This window comes from Globicephala melas, chromosome 7 (genome assembly GCF_963455315.2).
Source record: "Globicephala melas chromosome 7, mGloMel1.2, whole genome shotgun sequence".
NCBI lineage: Eukaryota > Metazoa > Chordata > Mammalia > Artiodactyla > Delphinidae > Globicephala > Globicephala melas.
Genome location: NC_083320.1, coordinates 105,301,932 through 105,320,159, shown reverse-complemented (window position 1 = coordinate 105,320,159; position 18,228 = coordinate 105,301,932).

Sequence of the window (18,228 nt, the reverse complement as noted above, 5' to 3'; positions counted from 1 at the left end):
TTCTTCAGGAGTTTCACATCAAGTCCACCCACAGGAACATTGGTAAAAACTTGTATGCATGGCCAACCCAAGGTGCATGGAAGTTGCTATTCGGATGGTTATGTGTCCAGTTGGAATTTGGGGTTCTGAATATATAAAGAAGTAGGGGAAATAGATATTGAAATACTGAATGCCATTTGTCTTCCCATCAATACAATCTGCCACTAGGGGGAGAAAGTTTTAGTCTCTCCTATGCATGATTCCAGAATGTTTTGCAGTTCCGTTTCTGTTCATCACAAATTGTTTAGTTGGCAGTTGAATCTTAAACATTGGTCAAATGAGTTTTGTTAGCATGAACTGGCATCTTCACATCCCATCAAACAGGAGTGTTGACAAGTCTGAGGTCCAGGGCTGTGAGCCAGCAGATGGTAGATTTCACCATGGGAAGTGCCACTTCATAAGGTGACCTGGGACCCAGTCAGTCAGCTTCTTCTAGTCAACACACCTCTGAAGGGCCACGTGCCAGGAGAACATATTTCAACTTGTAAATATTCTCTCTTCCAGACACATGGACACTCAGTCATAGTCAAGCAAAACCCAGTTCCAAGGGCGTATCTCCTGCTGGGAAACAGAACCCTAGCTAGCTCAATACTCCATCCAGAGTTCCTTGGACTCTAAACACACTCAGCCATTTTGATAGCAAATAAGTCTATTAATGAAGTTTGGAAACCTACCTATTATATATTACTTCTTCAACATACCTGTGCTCCACCATAACAAGACCAACAGTCATGGAAATGTGATGAATTGACCTTCATTTCTTATATGAATCTTAAAATAAGGAATGTTATTTTAGGTATATAGTCTCATATTTTCAAATATGTTATTAGCTTCTTTAGGAAAAACTGTTCCTGGTACTATAAGCTGGACTGTTAATAGTCATAAATTAGTGCTTATGATTTGAATATTTTATTCTATATCATTTTATGTACATGGACATATGGCCAGTATATAATAATTTACTACCATGTAGTGAGTATTAAATATAATAACTGTGTTACCTAGTTTAATTTTTGAAAGGTCCCTTGATATGTCTACCAGCACCTCGAGTATTTAGATGAAGATGCTGAGGTTATGGCAAAGTGATATGCTCAAGTCCATTCCAAGAGTACTTGGAGGAATCTTCAAATTAAGGTCTAAGTGTAAAGCCTATGCTGTTATCACTGCACTACTCTGCCACTTTAATTTAGTAAAACAAAATAGCATTCCCCCTATAATTCTTCTGAAGTTCATTATGTATGTATTGGCTGTAAATATAGTGAGTTCATCAGTGTATCTAAGGTCAATACTATGAATAACTATTTATTTTCCATTATGCTCGAATACTCATCATTATGGTACTAAAACGAACAAAAGTCTGTTTGTTTAACTTTTCATATTATTTGAGATATCCTTGAACAGAAGTTACAGAAAGATATATGATGTTTGATGTATACAGAGAATTGGTGTTTAAAGGGGGAAGAACAATAGTTTGTGGGGTTTTTTTTTTTTGGAAATTAAATGAATTATGAAGTGGTTTTGTCTATTTATCTAGTAATAAGTAATGTGAGCATTGGGATTCCAAAATTTCATAAAATGAGTTTAGAATTAGACAGCTGTCTTTTTGCTGTGTCCTGACGTGGTATAACGGGCAAGGAAGCTTTCTCCAAGCTCTTTTTTTAAGGGCACTAGTTCCATTCATGAGGACTCGTCCATCATGACCTACTGAACTTCCAAAGGCACCCCCTCCAATACTCTCACTTTGGAGATTAGGTTTCAAAACAGTTGAATTTTGAAATCTAATAAATAGGGACATAAATATTCAGTCTACAACAATTTGTTAAACGTTTTCTATAAAACAGACAACTTTCAAAGTATTTTCTATAAATCATGATTTTGAGGTATCACAACAGCCTCTGAAGTGAATATTATGATCCCATTTTACGAAGGTTCCAAGTAATTAATTGGCCTAAGAACACTCACTGACTAAGTAGTGAAGCTGGATTTCTACCCAGGAAAGTATATCTGGCAAAGTCCTGGCCTCACCATTTACAAGCTAAGTGAACTTGTTTAATTGCTTACTATTTAAGGCTTTCTTTATGTATTTTATTGGGAAAAGAACAAAAATATGTTTCATAGTATTGTTATAAGCCAGTATATATAAAAACACATTGTAAACTAAAAAGCAAAATTTTAAATGTTTTTGAAATACCAGAACATCAAAGAGTACACCCATACAGTGCTAAGCATTATGAGAGATTATGATGACAATGCTTGGTACCAAAGAGAAAAGGGATGTGAGATTTTATAAAGAAATGTACACTTAGCAAGACTACAAAGATTTCATGATGTGCCTGCATCAGAAAGGGTGCAGACATGAGCATTATAGGGTGATTAATTGAGAAGAAGTTTTGATATACCTGACATTGAATGTGACATTTGAATAGCAGACTGGGACCAGGAGATCCAGACAACCAATGTGGAATCATGATGGACAAATTACATTAAAGTTTAAATTCCTGTATTAAAAGGATGACTAGGCATTAGCTAGAATTTTTTTTATTATTTTAAGAAATATTTGTGTGGCATTTTTATAAATATTTATTCATTAATCCTTATGACAAGGCTGAGAGGAAGGTATTGTAAGTATCACCATTTTAGAGGCAGGAAACTGAAGCATAAAGACTCTTGTTAAGGGTAGCAAGACAGATTTTATTTAGACTACTGCTGTAAGGAAGAGACTCCATTATAAGTCGAGCTCAACTCCAACTAAGACAAAAGGTAAACATTGGGAAAATGCAAAACTACAGAAAGGAAATGAGTGGAAAAGTAATGAAAATGGTTTGGCAATGTAGATTGGAACAAAGTTTATTTTGCATTTTGGCAGCATTGCATTTTCTTGAGCAAAGACTCAGCACAGGTGCTGGGGTCACCTGTAAAGGACACAGGATAGGGTAGGTAGAAGCCAGGGTAATGTTTGCTCAAGTAAGTTAGCACAGTGTCCAGGCAAGTGCTTTGTGTCATGCGGGAGTTCATGGTTCACTGAACCGCGTTCATACAGCTAGTAACTGGCAGAACCAAGATTCCAACGCCAGCATCCTGACTCCTGAGTGCATACTGAATCTCCATATCAAACTTACCACGTGCTAATTCCAACACTTTACATTTATTTCCTTGTAGCCTTTATGGCCCAATTTATACATCTTGTGATGTTTGGAGCCTCTCTGGTGGTTTAAAATGTTTCAGAAAATCTCAGGTGTATGCACATTGTTGTTTTGGATTTTGACTACAATTCCTATGGATTCTTGACATGAAATTATTTGAACCACTAAAAATGCTGTCTCAGTTGTTCTCATGATCTGGGTTGGAAGTGGTTCTTCCCTATTTTGTTCTGCACTTCCTCAATTGTTCTCATTGAAAAAAAATGAATGTGAAGTAACTGAATCGTTTGAACTTCTTTACCTTAAAACAAAACAAACTAAAAATCTACCACCACCGTCAACCACAAGACAACGCAATTCCATACTGAACATACTCCTCAGTGTCTTTTGAAATGCCTGTGACTCAACATTTGGTTTAAACTAAACTTTCATTTGACCACTGTTCTTTCAGTTTTACCAAATTACTAGATTGGGCTTTACCTGATTTCTTGGAACTCAGATTCTCAGCACATAAATTTAGTTTAATAGGCAAAAATATTCACACACATATATGATGCCCTCTTTCCAAGGGTTTCTATGTAGAAGAGAGAGAAAGGGAGTATGAACACAAGGCGGCTGGAGGGCGTGGTCCAAGCTCAAAGTCTGCCTTAGCTTCAATAGAGCTGCCTCAACTCAATTTCCCTCCATCAGAAATGCCCCAAGTGTTTGGCTGAGATTCACTGACACTTGAGTTTTCCTGGTAGGAAATTTCAATGGCTCCAGCAGCAGTTCTCACTTCTAATAAGCAAAAGACACCTAGAAGAGCCACGTGATACGGTAACATTTTTTTAAAGAGGGTGGAGGATAAATTTACATGGGTTCTAGGTAACTTAAAAAAAAAAGTGAAAGACATGGTCCCTAAGAATCCGTGCAGGTGGTGATACTGAAAATAAAACACCTACTCCTAAACCATTTTGAAATATTCTTAGATGAATAATTGAGCAAAATAGAAAACACAGAATAAAATGCATGCTTTGAAGTAGCCTTGAGCCAGAAATATCCAGCTATGGTTGATTTTTGCCATCAGCCACTTTAGTCGCTTCAAGTTTGTATACTTTTGTCCTCCACCACATTTATCATCTACAGGCTGATGAAAGGGAAGAGTAGATTTCTGTGCAGAAATTAAAGCAAAAGGAAGAAAAAATATATATATCAAACATTTAAAACACACACACAATCAAAACACTCATGTTTCTGCGCTTCACGACACCACCTTAATTTCCATCAGCTGGTGCAGCTGTGTACTTCCCACAGTGCAAAGTCTCATGAAGGGTATATTAATTAAATCATTATGCCCTGAGAGATAGGTATAATTATGAATCTTCTCACCATACTATTTTGAGTTTCTAAAATTCAATAAGTTAGAGACTGAGTGTTTTTATTTTTTTTTCAAGGTGCCACGGTGGGGGAAAAAGCCAACAACAACAAAAAATCCGGAGGGGAAAACTATCTCACTCCCCATTACCAAAGGGCTATCTGAGAGCAGTCTTTCAAAGAGGAATATTTGTCCCTCTCAGCCCACTTTGAGAACTACTATAACAAACTTCCATCACATATACATGGTCAGGGATATACAGATGTGAGAGGAGACTGCCCTAAATGAAAATGACCAAAAGGAAATCCAGGCTGGAGAATTTCCCATTCTTCTATCTCATAGGTGTGGAATGCATGCTTTAAGAATGGAAAAACAGGATAAAACAAAAGGATCCACCATCCTCTCTAATCTCTATATGAGAAGTGTAATGAAAATTATCCTTAGGATGGCTACAGGAAAGCTCCAAATACTGAGGCCCATATTCTATAAATTAATCCAGAGTTTGTTCGCATTTAAGATCAGAAAAATCGAACAGCCAGAAAACAGACTGCCTTTTCATTATAGCACGCAATTATCTATTTTCCATGGCTGGATATACATCTAGATTCTTACAAAAATTGAGGAAAAAATTTAAGATCAGAAAGGGGATACTCTAGTTATGGGTGGAAACACAACTTTAATACATCCTATCTAAACCAGCCAGTGGATATTGAGAATGTAACATCCAGATGCTGCTAGAGTGAACTTGGTGTAATATCTTTGCATTCAGAAATAAGGTTCTCCCAGGTATTTGTAACAAATTTAGAGGATAGAATAATTTATTTCAAAATTCAAGGACTTCTAAAGCTTGGGTAGGATTCTTTAATTCAACTTCAATATGTTAAACCTCCACATGTATTGTCAGTGCTAGGTCTGTACACCTACGCTTATATGCAAAATATCTTTTGCTACAAACTGTCATTTTTAGTCTTTGTTAATGCTTACCTCTCTCAATAAGAATACGTTATCTTGAAGCAGATTTAATATCTTTTGAATTTACCCAGACTCTTTAGCCTGGCATTTGAGGTTTTCCCATCAGCTGACTTCACTCTAGCTTCCCATCATTATTTTCAAGTTGTCCCTTAGAAGAAACTTCCTTTACATTTGTCAAATGAAATATAACATAGTAGCTAAATTGGGAATTCCAGTTACAACTCCACCTTCGAACAAGTTACTTAACCTCATTTTGTCTTAGATTTCACACCTATAAAATGGAGGTAAAGATCCTACCTCATTAAGTTGAGAAACTGAAGTCGTTTAATCCTTGGAAAATGCATACTGCATTGTTTCACACATAGGAAGCACTCAATCAATGCTAGCTATTACCATTTTACCACCAAAAAATTTTGTGCTTTTCAGCTCCTACAATTTTGCTCATTCTACCTCTTGATTCTTTCCCTATAACAGGCTTCCTATCTTTCAAGGAGAAAGTAGATTCCTCTCCTTTGTGAAGACACTCTGAACTTTCTGCCCCAATCAGCTATATTTGAGTTTTAGAATTAGAAAGCTTAGTAAACATTTTGTTACCGCTTTCTCATAAAAAATAGAAGTAATGCGTCTTGCATGTAATATACATGCTACAAGCCACTTTGCAGTTCTCTGTAATGACTGTCACGTTCAAATATTCACACTCTATTTTTTCACATGCTACCTCCGTGGGCAATTAAATTCCCCTCATTACCTGACTTCTTATGATATATCCTACCTGTGCCATTTGCTGCCTACGATTTATAATTACTTTGTGATCTGACATGTTTTACATTCCAATTTATTCTCTCCTGGACCAGGTGTGTACATTTTTCTCTGTTTCACGTTTGGCTGCTTTATTTCTACTTCTTTTTCAAAATGGCCATAAAGACTCAAATAGAAATCATGACTATTTCTCTGTAGTCAATCGTACACTAGGTCACAGGACACCAGTGTTATGGGATGTCTTTAAAACTTTGATTGAAGTGAATGCATTTTACCTTTACCAGCAGAGCTCGATGTAAAGCCCACTGAACTGTTCCCTGAGTCACTGATTCTCGAACACCCCAGAGATGGGGCAGTGAGAGTGACTGGCAAGTGGCATAAATAAAGAAATCCTTCAGACTGAGCATGTCTCTACCAGAGATTTATGAGGGAAGGGAAGCTAAGGTCCTGGCCCCTTTGTCTGTGAAAATGGCATGGGGAAAAAATAAAAGCTTCTTGAGGACCATGAACAGAGGTTCTTTGAAGCACTGGGTATCAGAGAATTCTATGCCTTAGCCTCTCCTGTCTCATTGACCAAAGCAAGTCATCTTAGGCTTGCTAACTTTAAAGCCATAAGAATTGCAATCCTCCGTGTGCCTTAAAGGGGAAGATATGTAAATACTTGGTATAGCAGCACTGAAGATCACTCTGTGCATATTTTACCATTGACCAAAATAAGTAACAGAATCTGACTCAATACAGAGAATTCTTTACTGTCAAATTACCTTCTCCTCCCGACTTAATTTCTGCATTTATAATATTAACTCAACTCAAACCAAGAGCTTCCTTCACACACACACATATACACGCATACACATATACACACACACACACACACACACAAAATCAAATGAAGGCCAGTGGGTCATGCCTATAGTGACTGGCTTCTTTTTCCATTCTGTCTACCTCTTCCCTTCCATATGATGTTTCCCTACTTCCACCTCAAGTTTCCTCTGGACCAAACAAACAATCGCAAGTGTACGGACAAGTGAGATTTCACAGCAGATAAACTGCCATGCTTCGCCTGCCCACCTCCTGTTTCTAAGGCTATCATTTCCCTGGGACAGTAGACCAACTCATCAGCTGAATGAGACAGCAGGTCCGTGAAGGAGGAGGGGGCCCAACCAGGGCTGTTTATGGAGGGAGGATTTACAAGCTTGACTTGGCTGCAGGGCTATAAGATAAAGCTGGCTTAAGTATCTGACACAGGTATTTCATCTTTATTTGTTCTGGTTACCCAGGGACCATAAGAAAAAGACTGGCAAGCAATCAAGAGATTTTTCTGACAGCTGAGGAGACATATGTGAGTATAGAGAGACAGGTGGAGGAATTCTTCACAGGATATTTAATGTACTGTATATCCTTGCACAGGATTCAATGGAGGCTCACTAACACAGCTTTGGCTTTTCAAGTAACCTCTGCAGGAAATCTCTCTGTTCTTCGGGGAAGCCTTTATCTCGGGTGAAATACAGCTCCTGTATAGGTGATACTCATATGGGACATATGCACACAATCTCCGTTTGGACTCATTAATCATTTTTATTATGGACAAATTATTCAAGGCTATAAGATATAATGAAAAAGTATCTTGTTAAAACTAAAACGTCCAAGAGAGTACTTAGGGAAATTTAAATAGACTGAAAACATATGTTAGATGTCTTCCAAATTAGAATTTGTAAATAAATGATTCTGGTTTAATCACATGGCAATTTACAGGGACATTTTTGGTAAAAATGATCACATCACAGACTCTGACAAGAATTTAATACAGATTGAGCTATTTCACTTGCTGCTTGAGTAGTTTTAGAGATTTTATTTGTCATTAATCTTTTTAAACATTTGGTTTATGATTTTACACAAGAATTCTGCTTTAAATCAATTATACTGTGAATTTTGAAATATAGCTCAGTGAAAAATCTTAGACACTGAGCTGCATTTCAAAATCTATCACCAGCCTTCAAGCCCACCGCTCTCCATGGTCCTGACACATCCCACTGTTGGAGAGCAAGTTAAACTCTTACTTTATGAAGAATGTCTCCAGTCTGTGCTACAATGTTGTGAGTTATTTCGTAGATTTGTTGGCTTTGATGACAAAAGAAAAGCCACAGTTCTGATTCTAGATACTGTAACATACAGAGGCAGATAGGAATTCTTTGACTCACAGTTAGCTTGTCAGTTGCTCCATTCAAGTGAAACCATTAGTGCTGCACGTATGTCAAATGACGATAGATATTTAAATGGGATGGAAGAGGCTGGTAAAAAGGAAGTAATATACAGATGCCATGCTGTGGCGGCAGGCTAATATCCCTCCAAAAAAAGGTTTGTTCCTTCTTCTAAGTTAATTGTCTATCTTTTCCCCCCTTTACCTTGCAGCTGGATAGGATGAAGCAACTAGGTTTGGAACAATGAAATGTGTGTGGAGAAGATGTGAGCAACAAAGCCATCTTAGAATTTTAAAAAAGGCCTCTCCTTGAACTTTGACATTTTTTTCCCTTCCCATGGTCCGAAACATAGATGTTGCAATAGTGCAATTTCCGTCACACAGATAAGAACAACAGTCTAGAGGTTTTTGTGGCAATGTTATGGAAGGAACTTGGGGCCCTAGATAACCTTGTGGAGCAAAACTGCCCAGCTCTTTTTTTTTCTTTTTTTTTTTGCCCAGCTTTTTTTTTTACCCAGCTCTTTTTGATGAACTAGACTGCCATGTTAGAGAAACAAACTCCTATTTAAACTACTTTATTCTGCGGACTTCTTTTTCTTTTTTTCATTTCATTTATTTAAAAAAAAATTTACAGTGGATCTTTTACCTAACTAATAAAAGCCACTTGATTCAAGGTATTTACAATCTCATTCAGCCTAATAGGGAGCACTTAACTTGGGCATGATATAAAGCCACTTAAGGATGTCATTCTTTTTAATATCCAAGAAGATATCCTACGAATTGCATCTTAGCACCCAGAGGTTGTTTATGGAGCAGGCTTGGCCTCTTCTGTAGATAGAGAAAAAGTAGTTATGAGTCCTGGGTTTGCTCATACAAAACTTAGTCTGAGTTACCTGAACCATTCAACTTTTCTCTGGCTTGTTTCTCCTTCTGACCCTTCTGACAATATAGACAAATGGACTGAATACCCCTTTCCTTTTTCATGACCTTAACCCGATGGACATTAATGGATTTTACAGAAAGGCTGTCAGGAACAGTAAAAACAGGACATTAGGTGAGGTTTTCAAATATAGGTTCAAGGTTCCAGATGCTGTCAGAACCAACTGACTGGTATTCTTTTCTAACCTATCATTCAAACTAACTTCCTGAAACTTCGCCTGTGCCAAATGTCTTTTCTAATATAATTGTTCAAATATATCACAAAGATATGATAGTAAATATACTCTTGCCATGAAGAGAAATATATATCAACCCACTGTTGGTATTATGTAATTCATGATATATAATAAGTGAGATAAAATTGCATGCACTTTTGTTAAATTACATCGAAACTGTAATTCACTTTTGTAGCCTTTAGTGAGGAGAAAATACAGATGGTGCAAGCTACCAAATACTTAAGATATAACTTAACAACAGAGGAATAATAGGTAGAAAAATACAGTCAAATAAAATGCTTCTTTCTCTACTTTTTGTTTCTTGATTTTCTCAACCAAACACACAAGCAATGAGTACCCAAATGAGAAGCATGGGTCTCCTAAGTTTTATACTTTTTCAGATTCACTGTTGGGAGGATTTAGCTTCTCTGTAGATTCCTTATTACTCATCTGCATTTAAATTAAGCCCTGACCCCCCTCAGTCTCCTCACTCAATATAATCTTAATAAGGGTAGTTGGGTATATCAGTTTCTGCCAATTCCACGGTACATCACTCATTTGATGTCCAAATTCTTTTTTCATCCTCCACAATTTTTCCAGGGTCCATCATTATCTGTGACCATGATATACTGACCCCAAATTAATATAAAAGGAGAAACACATGAGAACAAAAAGTTATCAGTCTCTTCCTATTCAATTTATAACGTATCATATGGGTTTATTTTTGTGTATATATGATATATTATGTATACACACACTCACACACATATATGTATATACACGCACACACACGGATGGCTTGAGTCAAATGCTTGTGCTCTTGAGGCTAAAGAACTATGACCAAGACTCAACATGAATGTGCCCATTACAGAATCTATATAGAAATTCACTGATTAAAAAAATCACCAACATAGACATACTCCAAACACGAAGCCGTGAGGAACTAAACTAATAATTTCAGGTTGAATAGAAAGAGACGGGAGACTACACTGAGGGAGAAAACAAGAGAGAATAAATATGCACTAAATAAAATATCAAGCTAATCTCCCAATTATGCTCTCTAATTAGAAATGAGACATAATGTTAAAGTACACGTGAAAACTGGACTTTGACATGTAAGAGTTGGTGGCCAAAATAGGCATGAAGGTCAGTTCTAAATTCATAGAATGAAAGCCACATTGGCCTCTAATCATTTATTTTACATAATTAACCACTTGGTCAAAAATGTATATTAATCATACCCATTTTTTTCAACTCTTACTAATTATGTTATTGAATAAAGAGATTCTGTTCTCATTTGTGAATCCTTAAACATACACACCAAATACATAGACTTCTTAAGATTTTTTTTTTTACTTTAACTTACTGATAAATATTCATGCTTTGACTAGAGTACCGAAAAATCTGAGGAAATCAAGTGTTTAATTATAGGGAATGCATCAGAACCAATTAAATGTTTTGCATTAATATATTAATACACCAAAAATAAAAAGAGAGTTGAACAATCTATCATTCTTTGGAAATTTAGATTCCTCCTAATAACATCAATTGTTTTACTTGGACTTGATGCCTTTCAGTAAAATTTCATGCTAATGGGAAGACAAAAGTGAGTGAAAAGGCAACATTGTAAAGTCAGAAAATATTTTTAAGCCCTCTATCTGTTTTAATGTGTCTCCAAATAAAGGTAATGCTCTTTCCAGCCTTGGTGTTTGTTTAGTGCATGGCCTGGAGTGAAGAATGTGCTTCCCCTCCCCACCCTTATTTCCTAAGCGTCGTACATGGAGAGTCCTGTGACTAATTCTGGTAATAATATATAGGTATAGAAGGGGGTTTCATAAATCACTTTCACAGATAGCTTTTAAAATAAAACAAAAAAACCTGTGCATTCCTCTAGCCCTGACTTTTCCTACCAAAGCAGGGAAGGCTGTAGACAGATGACAGATGGCATGACCAGGAGGGAAATGGCCTGGATCCCTGAGTCACTGTCCAGAGGAGAACAGCCCTGGGAGTTGCTAAGTCCCATCTGAATGTGATGCGAGCAAGAACTTAGCTCTTACAATATTAACCTATTGGAAATTCAGGGTCTGTCTGTCTGCTGCAATAGCTCCTGCTATTTACTGTGACTTCTGCAAAATTGGCCCTGGAAGTAGAATGTTGTCAAAAAATTAACCTTAAAATATGTTATGATGGCTTCATGGTCAGGTGAAGAACAGTGAAAAAATTATCTTAGAGGCTTGGAAATGTGGCAGATATTTGGATAAAACAACTCAGGTCAACCGTCAGGATAAGCCTGTGGTTTTCCCATTCAAGTCTCCCTGTAGCATCACTAAATTGAAAGAGCGAGGATTGAGTGAGTAGGTGGGGAGGAAGCAAAGAATAAAGGAGATTTGAGAACTGTAATTAAAAAGAATGTATCAGGATATTCCTAGCACAAGACAGGATTTGGACCAACAGATGAGAAGTTTATTAGATACGGGGAGAATATACAGTGCTACAGAAAATAAATAAATAAATAGATACTGATATAAATACATTTTTGAAATCTTTTTTTAGGTACCTGAAAGCTATCAAAGTTACAGAGGATTTAGAAATAAGGATCCCAATAAAAAGGAAAATACCCAACAGTATGTCTTTCATTTTGCCCCATTTTTCCCCCTCGAAACTTTTGCAGATTCATAAGTTCCACAGGCTTAGAAGGTGAAAGAAAGTGCCGTTTAAACGACTGAGAAAAGCTGGTAGCAAAAATATAGAGCTGAAGGGACAAAAAATTAGAATTCAGAGCAATAGGGGTAGCCAAGTCTTGAGGGGTTAGGATACCAGAGAATAGAAGCATGATGTGAGCCCAACATTTTCACAGCATTTCTTCTTGGGAAGAAGCAAATTGGTGGTAATTGGCACAGAAGCTGAAAAGCCAGGCAGGAAGTGGTGACCAAGAGACTAAGAAGCTGACCAGAGACTGTGGCAGTTTGAAGGCACCGGGGGCTTGTTGTGGGGATGGTGCAGGGACAAAAAGTGTATTGATAATCTGAGCTCTGACAAGGAAGCTGGCCCTGGTCCTGCAGCATGAGTATTTCTAAACAGCAGTCAAACTGGCAGCAATAAATACTCTTTCAAAATGTTACTTTGAAATGATGCTATTCTTGATGAATATTTTTCTTGAGGAGATTTGCATTATTTTAGATTTTGGACATAAACAACACGTTAACTTTTATATGGCACCACTGAACGTCTTCATAACTGAAAATGTCATAGCATACAACTTCACTTCCTTGATTATTTGTGTCTTCTTAGTTCTTACTAAGTCCCAAGACCTGTGCCAGATAACAGATACACAAGGTAACTAAGACACCATTCATTTTCTGTAGAAGTTTATAACCTCGTGGGGAGTTATCTCTGAAGTCAGGTGCTACACTAGAGAGTATATACTGTGATAAAAGCAATCAAGGGGAGGCTGTGAAGACAAGTAAGGGGATCAATATCTCAAGGTGTGTCTGCAAGTCATTGCTACCTTATTCTCCCTTCAATAAGGAAAACAGTAGCCTTGAACATCATGTTCCTTATAGGACTGAATAATCAAATTATTGGCATTTATATTTTAAAATTTCTGATATACATAGATAGATATAGGTAGTACCTTGTTTTATGTACGCTTTATATACAGGAAAGTTTGCTCTGCATTTTTGATGATGGTTTGGAACATTATCTACAGTTTTACTCTAAAATAGTAGAAATTTAAAAAAAAATTATAATACCTGTTGTAAACGTTAAACATGTCATTTGGTGATGGAGGACTCCAAAATAAAAGCTTCAGAATAAACACACACAAAAAAACATATGTATATGTACATATACATATACCTGTATATGTAAATATACTACAGGTATGTTTTCTTTGTATAAATACGCATATCTATATCTCTAGATAATTTTATCTATATATGTATAATATATAATAATATATAATTATCAATAGGTAATTCTATCTATGTATGTATCTAGATATATCTGTAACTATATAAATTGCATAAAATATTGTCCTCACTTTACAGATTAGAAAGTTGAAATTTAAAAGCTAAGTAAGCTCTACAAGGCCATAAAGGTAATAAGTGAAGGAAGCAGAATTCAAAACCAGGTTCATGTAGCTAGCAGCACACACTCCATAATTCAAGGACCTAAGATAAGTATATAAGGAAAAATTAAGGGACTAAGAGTTTGGTTTCGTTTGTATCTCTCAACAATGACTAGCTCGGGATGACCGCTTCATAATTCTCCAGTTGTTTAAATAATCTTTGTTTCTTCCAATCTCACCAACATTTGGCGTAAAATAAAACTGCAGTAGTGGAAACGAACGATGATCATTTTGGGTTGGTTCTCAGGAAATGGTAGAACACTCAGCCAGCCTTGTACCCCAAATTCATAAATGCCACAGTTGCACCTTGAGTATTTATGAGCACCACAAAACATCTTCCTCTGCTGCTTCTAGACATATCTCTTGGGTCTCTGCCCTAACGTTTTTCACCATGACCAATATCTAGGCATATGGTCCAGTACCAAATTTCTGTGGCTACTCTGGGCTCCTGGCATGGATTCTACCCCCGGCAGCTCTCATCTTCAGATGTGCTCTGTTACTTTGCTGAAGAAACTTCTCTCCATGCCTTTTGGGTAATGATCTAGCAAGTGCTCTCGGTTTTACCACACAGGCATGTTACTGACTGCTTGTGTAGTAGTTTTAATTGTATTACACAGTCCTATCTTACAGGTACTTGGATGTTAGCCATAGACATTGACTTTGAAATCACACTAAATGACTTACGGCATGTTCTGGTTACAACTGCTGTACCACTCCCCTCTCTAAGATAGCTAGTATTTGAATTTGCATAATCTATGTATGCCTCCATCTCTTCTACTTAGGGAGAATTTCTTCCTTCATATTTCTTGAAAAAACACAGACTCCCTTTTCCCTGTGAGCTCTTCTTTTATTTACTTTAAAATTTTTTTTTACATCTTTATTGGAGTATAATTGCTCCACGATGGTGTGTTAGCTCCTGCTTTACAACAAAGTGAATCAGTTACACACACACACATGCTCCCATATCTCCTACCTCCCGTGTCTCCCTCCCTCCCACCCTCCCTATCCTACCCTTCTAGGTGGTCACAAAGCACAGAGCTGATCTCCCTGTGCTATGCGCCTGCTTCCCACTAGCTATCTACCTTACGTTTGGTAGTGTATATATGTCCATGCCTCTCTCTCACTTTGTCACAGCTCACCCTTCCCCCTCCCCATATCCTCAAGTCCATGCTCTAGTAGGTCTGTGTCTTTATTCCTGTCGTACCCCTAGGTTCCTCATGACATTTTTTTCCCTTAAATTCCATATATATGTGTTAGCATACGGTATTTGTCTTTCTCTTTCTGACTTACTTCACTCTGTATGACAGACTCTAGGTCTATCCACCTCATTACAAATAGCTCAATTTCATTTCTTTTTATGGCTGAGTAATATTCCATTGTATATATGTGCCAAATCTTCCTGTGAGCTCTTCAAATGTGTTTCACTCAAGAGCTGGTCCTGGGCTTCAGTGCTGTCCCTGGGGTCACCTGTTACATTTATTTTCATTGAGTGCCTGATAGAGAGTATAGTTGGGAAAACATCACTACAGACCTCTTGGACCTATATTTCCCATAGCAATTCACCGTGCAATGTGGCTCCTTTTATATGGGTAAGATAATGGTGTTATGAGGAGGCAGTTTTGAGACTGCAGTTGGGTCTCCTCATTGCATTGGATATTCTAATAACACCTGGAGCAGCCTGGACTCTTCTAGTGAAAACCACAAATACACCCATTCAGCTTGCTATAATCCAGTGCCCTTACAGCTTCTTTTTCATGCAATTTGATGTAACCAGGCCAAGCTCTGCAGCCTTGACACTTTGACTGCACTTATGACCTGTCAACAGAAATGTGGTTCTGACTGTGACTGAACAAGAATGGCCAGTGCCCTGTACCCACAGGCTGCTGCAGTATTTCCATTTTATTCCCTTCCTTTGGCATGCATCAGCAGCAACAGGCTGGACGAGGTTGTGGGAAAACCCTGCAGCTGGACATCATGCTTTTCCTCTCTATTTGAGCCCATGTATGTCAGAAGGCAGCCCTAAAAAGCGGGGGCATTATGCTAAGTGAAATAATCCAGACAGAGAAAGACAAATACTGCAGAGTATCACTCATAAGTGGAATCCTATAAACAATAGTCAAGCTCATAGAAATAGAGAGTAGAAAAGCGGTTCCCAGAGATTGGAGCGTGAGGGAAATAGGGAGAGGCTGGCGAAAGGGTAAAAACTTTCTTCCATCGGATGCGCAAGGTCTGAAGATCAAATGTAAACCACATACATTGTTCTACATATACATGGTGACTGTAGTTGGTAGCACTGCATTGTATAATGGAAATCTGCTATGAGTAGAAATTAAATGATGGAAATCCTTTCACAATGTATATATGTATATCAAATCACTACAATGTACAATTTAAATATCTTACAATTTTATGTCAATTATACTTCAACAGAGCTGAAATTTAAGCTTGCATATAAAACGGTGCCAGTTCTGTATTGTTAGACATAACCAAAAGATAAAATCCAGAGCTGATATGTGACCTAAGGGCAGTCTCTGGCTGTCATAACCCCAAGATGTTATTTAGATGAACAGTCAAACCCTTTAGACAAGAGAAAAACCAGTTAAGGGTAAACAGCAACTAGATTTTACAATGATTATTTTTACTCACTGAATCATCTGCCTCCTTACTTGATGGCATGTGTGAGCAAACTGCCTAGCCCCACTAACTGAAATTAGTTGGCAGAAGGGAAAGAAGAAATGTGTTAATGACATATAAAATTGGCAAAGAGAGAATGGATTTCTTTTTCCATTCATACTGATAATTGATAGAAGAATATGGAAATGTAAGGAAGAGAGAATTAGGCCTCAGAAAATGATTAATTGCTAATTGTTTACTTTTCCAGATATTCCATAATGGATGCTAAGAGAGAAACTTGCTAATCCCTAAAAATGAGTAAGAAATATATTATATGTGTGCATGCCTCTGTGTTTGTAGTATATTTACTTCAGTGCTGCCTGAAGCAAATATGACTGGGAATGACCTTAGAGTTGATTTCTACTCCCGTGAGTCAAAGGAATTCTTTAGAATATTGTGAAGGAGTTATCATTTTAAATGTGGCTAATGTGTCTTTGGAAGCACTGTGATTGCAGATGGTGGAGAGTTGCATGTCCTATTTGTAATAATAGCAGTGAGAGCAATGCTATTCATCAGAGGTGTTTCATGAGACAGGAAAAGAGTGCTGACTGCAGCCAAATGGAACGAGGAGATAAAGGACACCAGCACAGCATGGGAAAGGATTCCCAGGAATATTAATGTGTCCCCAAAGGGCTATCTGCTCCTTAATAATAAACATGATTTGAGAAAAATGAAAGCAAACGATGTGAGTACAGGCAAAAGTTAATCAAAGTAACTCTACTCAATGGCCAAAGGCATCAACAAAAGAGGCAAGGAAATATGTGGAATTAAAATGTGGATATTACAAAAGAAGGAATTAAGTCCCCTGCAATGGAGGATTTTATTCTCTCTACATCTGCAAATCTTGTCCCATCTTCAGAGACTTCCTCAAGCCCACTTCTTCCAGGAAGCCTTCCCAGGAAATTCAAACTCACTTTAACTCAGTCTGTGTTGCCCAGGTCTCTCATGTGGCAATAAATCCTCTGTCTGTGTGTCTTAAAGACAGAGTGGAGAATGTCAGGAAAGAAGGGAGAAGCAGTTAACATTTAATTCACAGGACCCCATGTCTCCTCTCCCATAAATGGCCACTGTATTTTTCCAGTTGCTCAGGACATAAAAATTGAAGTCATCATGACTCTCTTTTATTTTTTAATAGAATTTACTGTTTAGAGTGTTTTAATTCACAGGAAAAAAAAAAAAAGTGAAGATGGTACAGAGTACCCGTACACCCTGAACTCAGTTTTCCCTATTATGAACATTTTAGATTAGCATGGTAAATTTGTGACAATTCTGAATCAATACTGATAAGTTTTTATTACTTCAAGTCCATCCTTCATTCAGCATTCTTCAGCTTTTAACTAATGCCCTTTTTTTCTGTTACAGGGTACCATCTTACATTTCCTTCTCATGTCTCCTTGGAGTCTTATTAGCTGTGCCTGTTTCTTAGACTTGCCTTGTTTTTGATGACTTTGACACCTTTGAGGAGTTGTGGTCAGGTATTTTGTAGGATGTCCCACTATTAAAATTTGTCCAATGATTTTCTTCTGATTAGACACGGTGTATGGATTTTGGGAAAGAAGACACAGAGGTGATGTGCTATTTTCATCACATCATAACTTTGACTCTTCTTTTTGTTTCCCAGAGCACAGCCGACCCATTAACAAATCCTGTCAGCTTTTCCACTGGTGTATTTCCAGAATCTAATCAGTCACAACACTCCACAACAACCACCCTTAACCACGTCTTCATCATCTTTCTCTCACATGATTTTTGTAGCTTCTTAATTGATCTCCCTTCTTTCACCTTTCACCCCACAGAGAAGCTAGAGT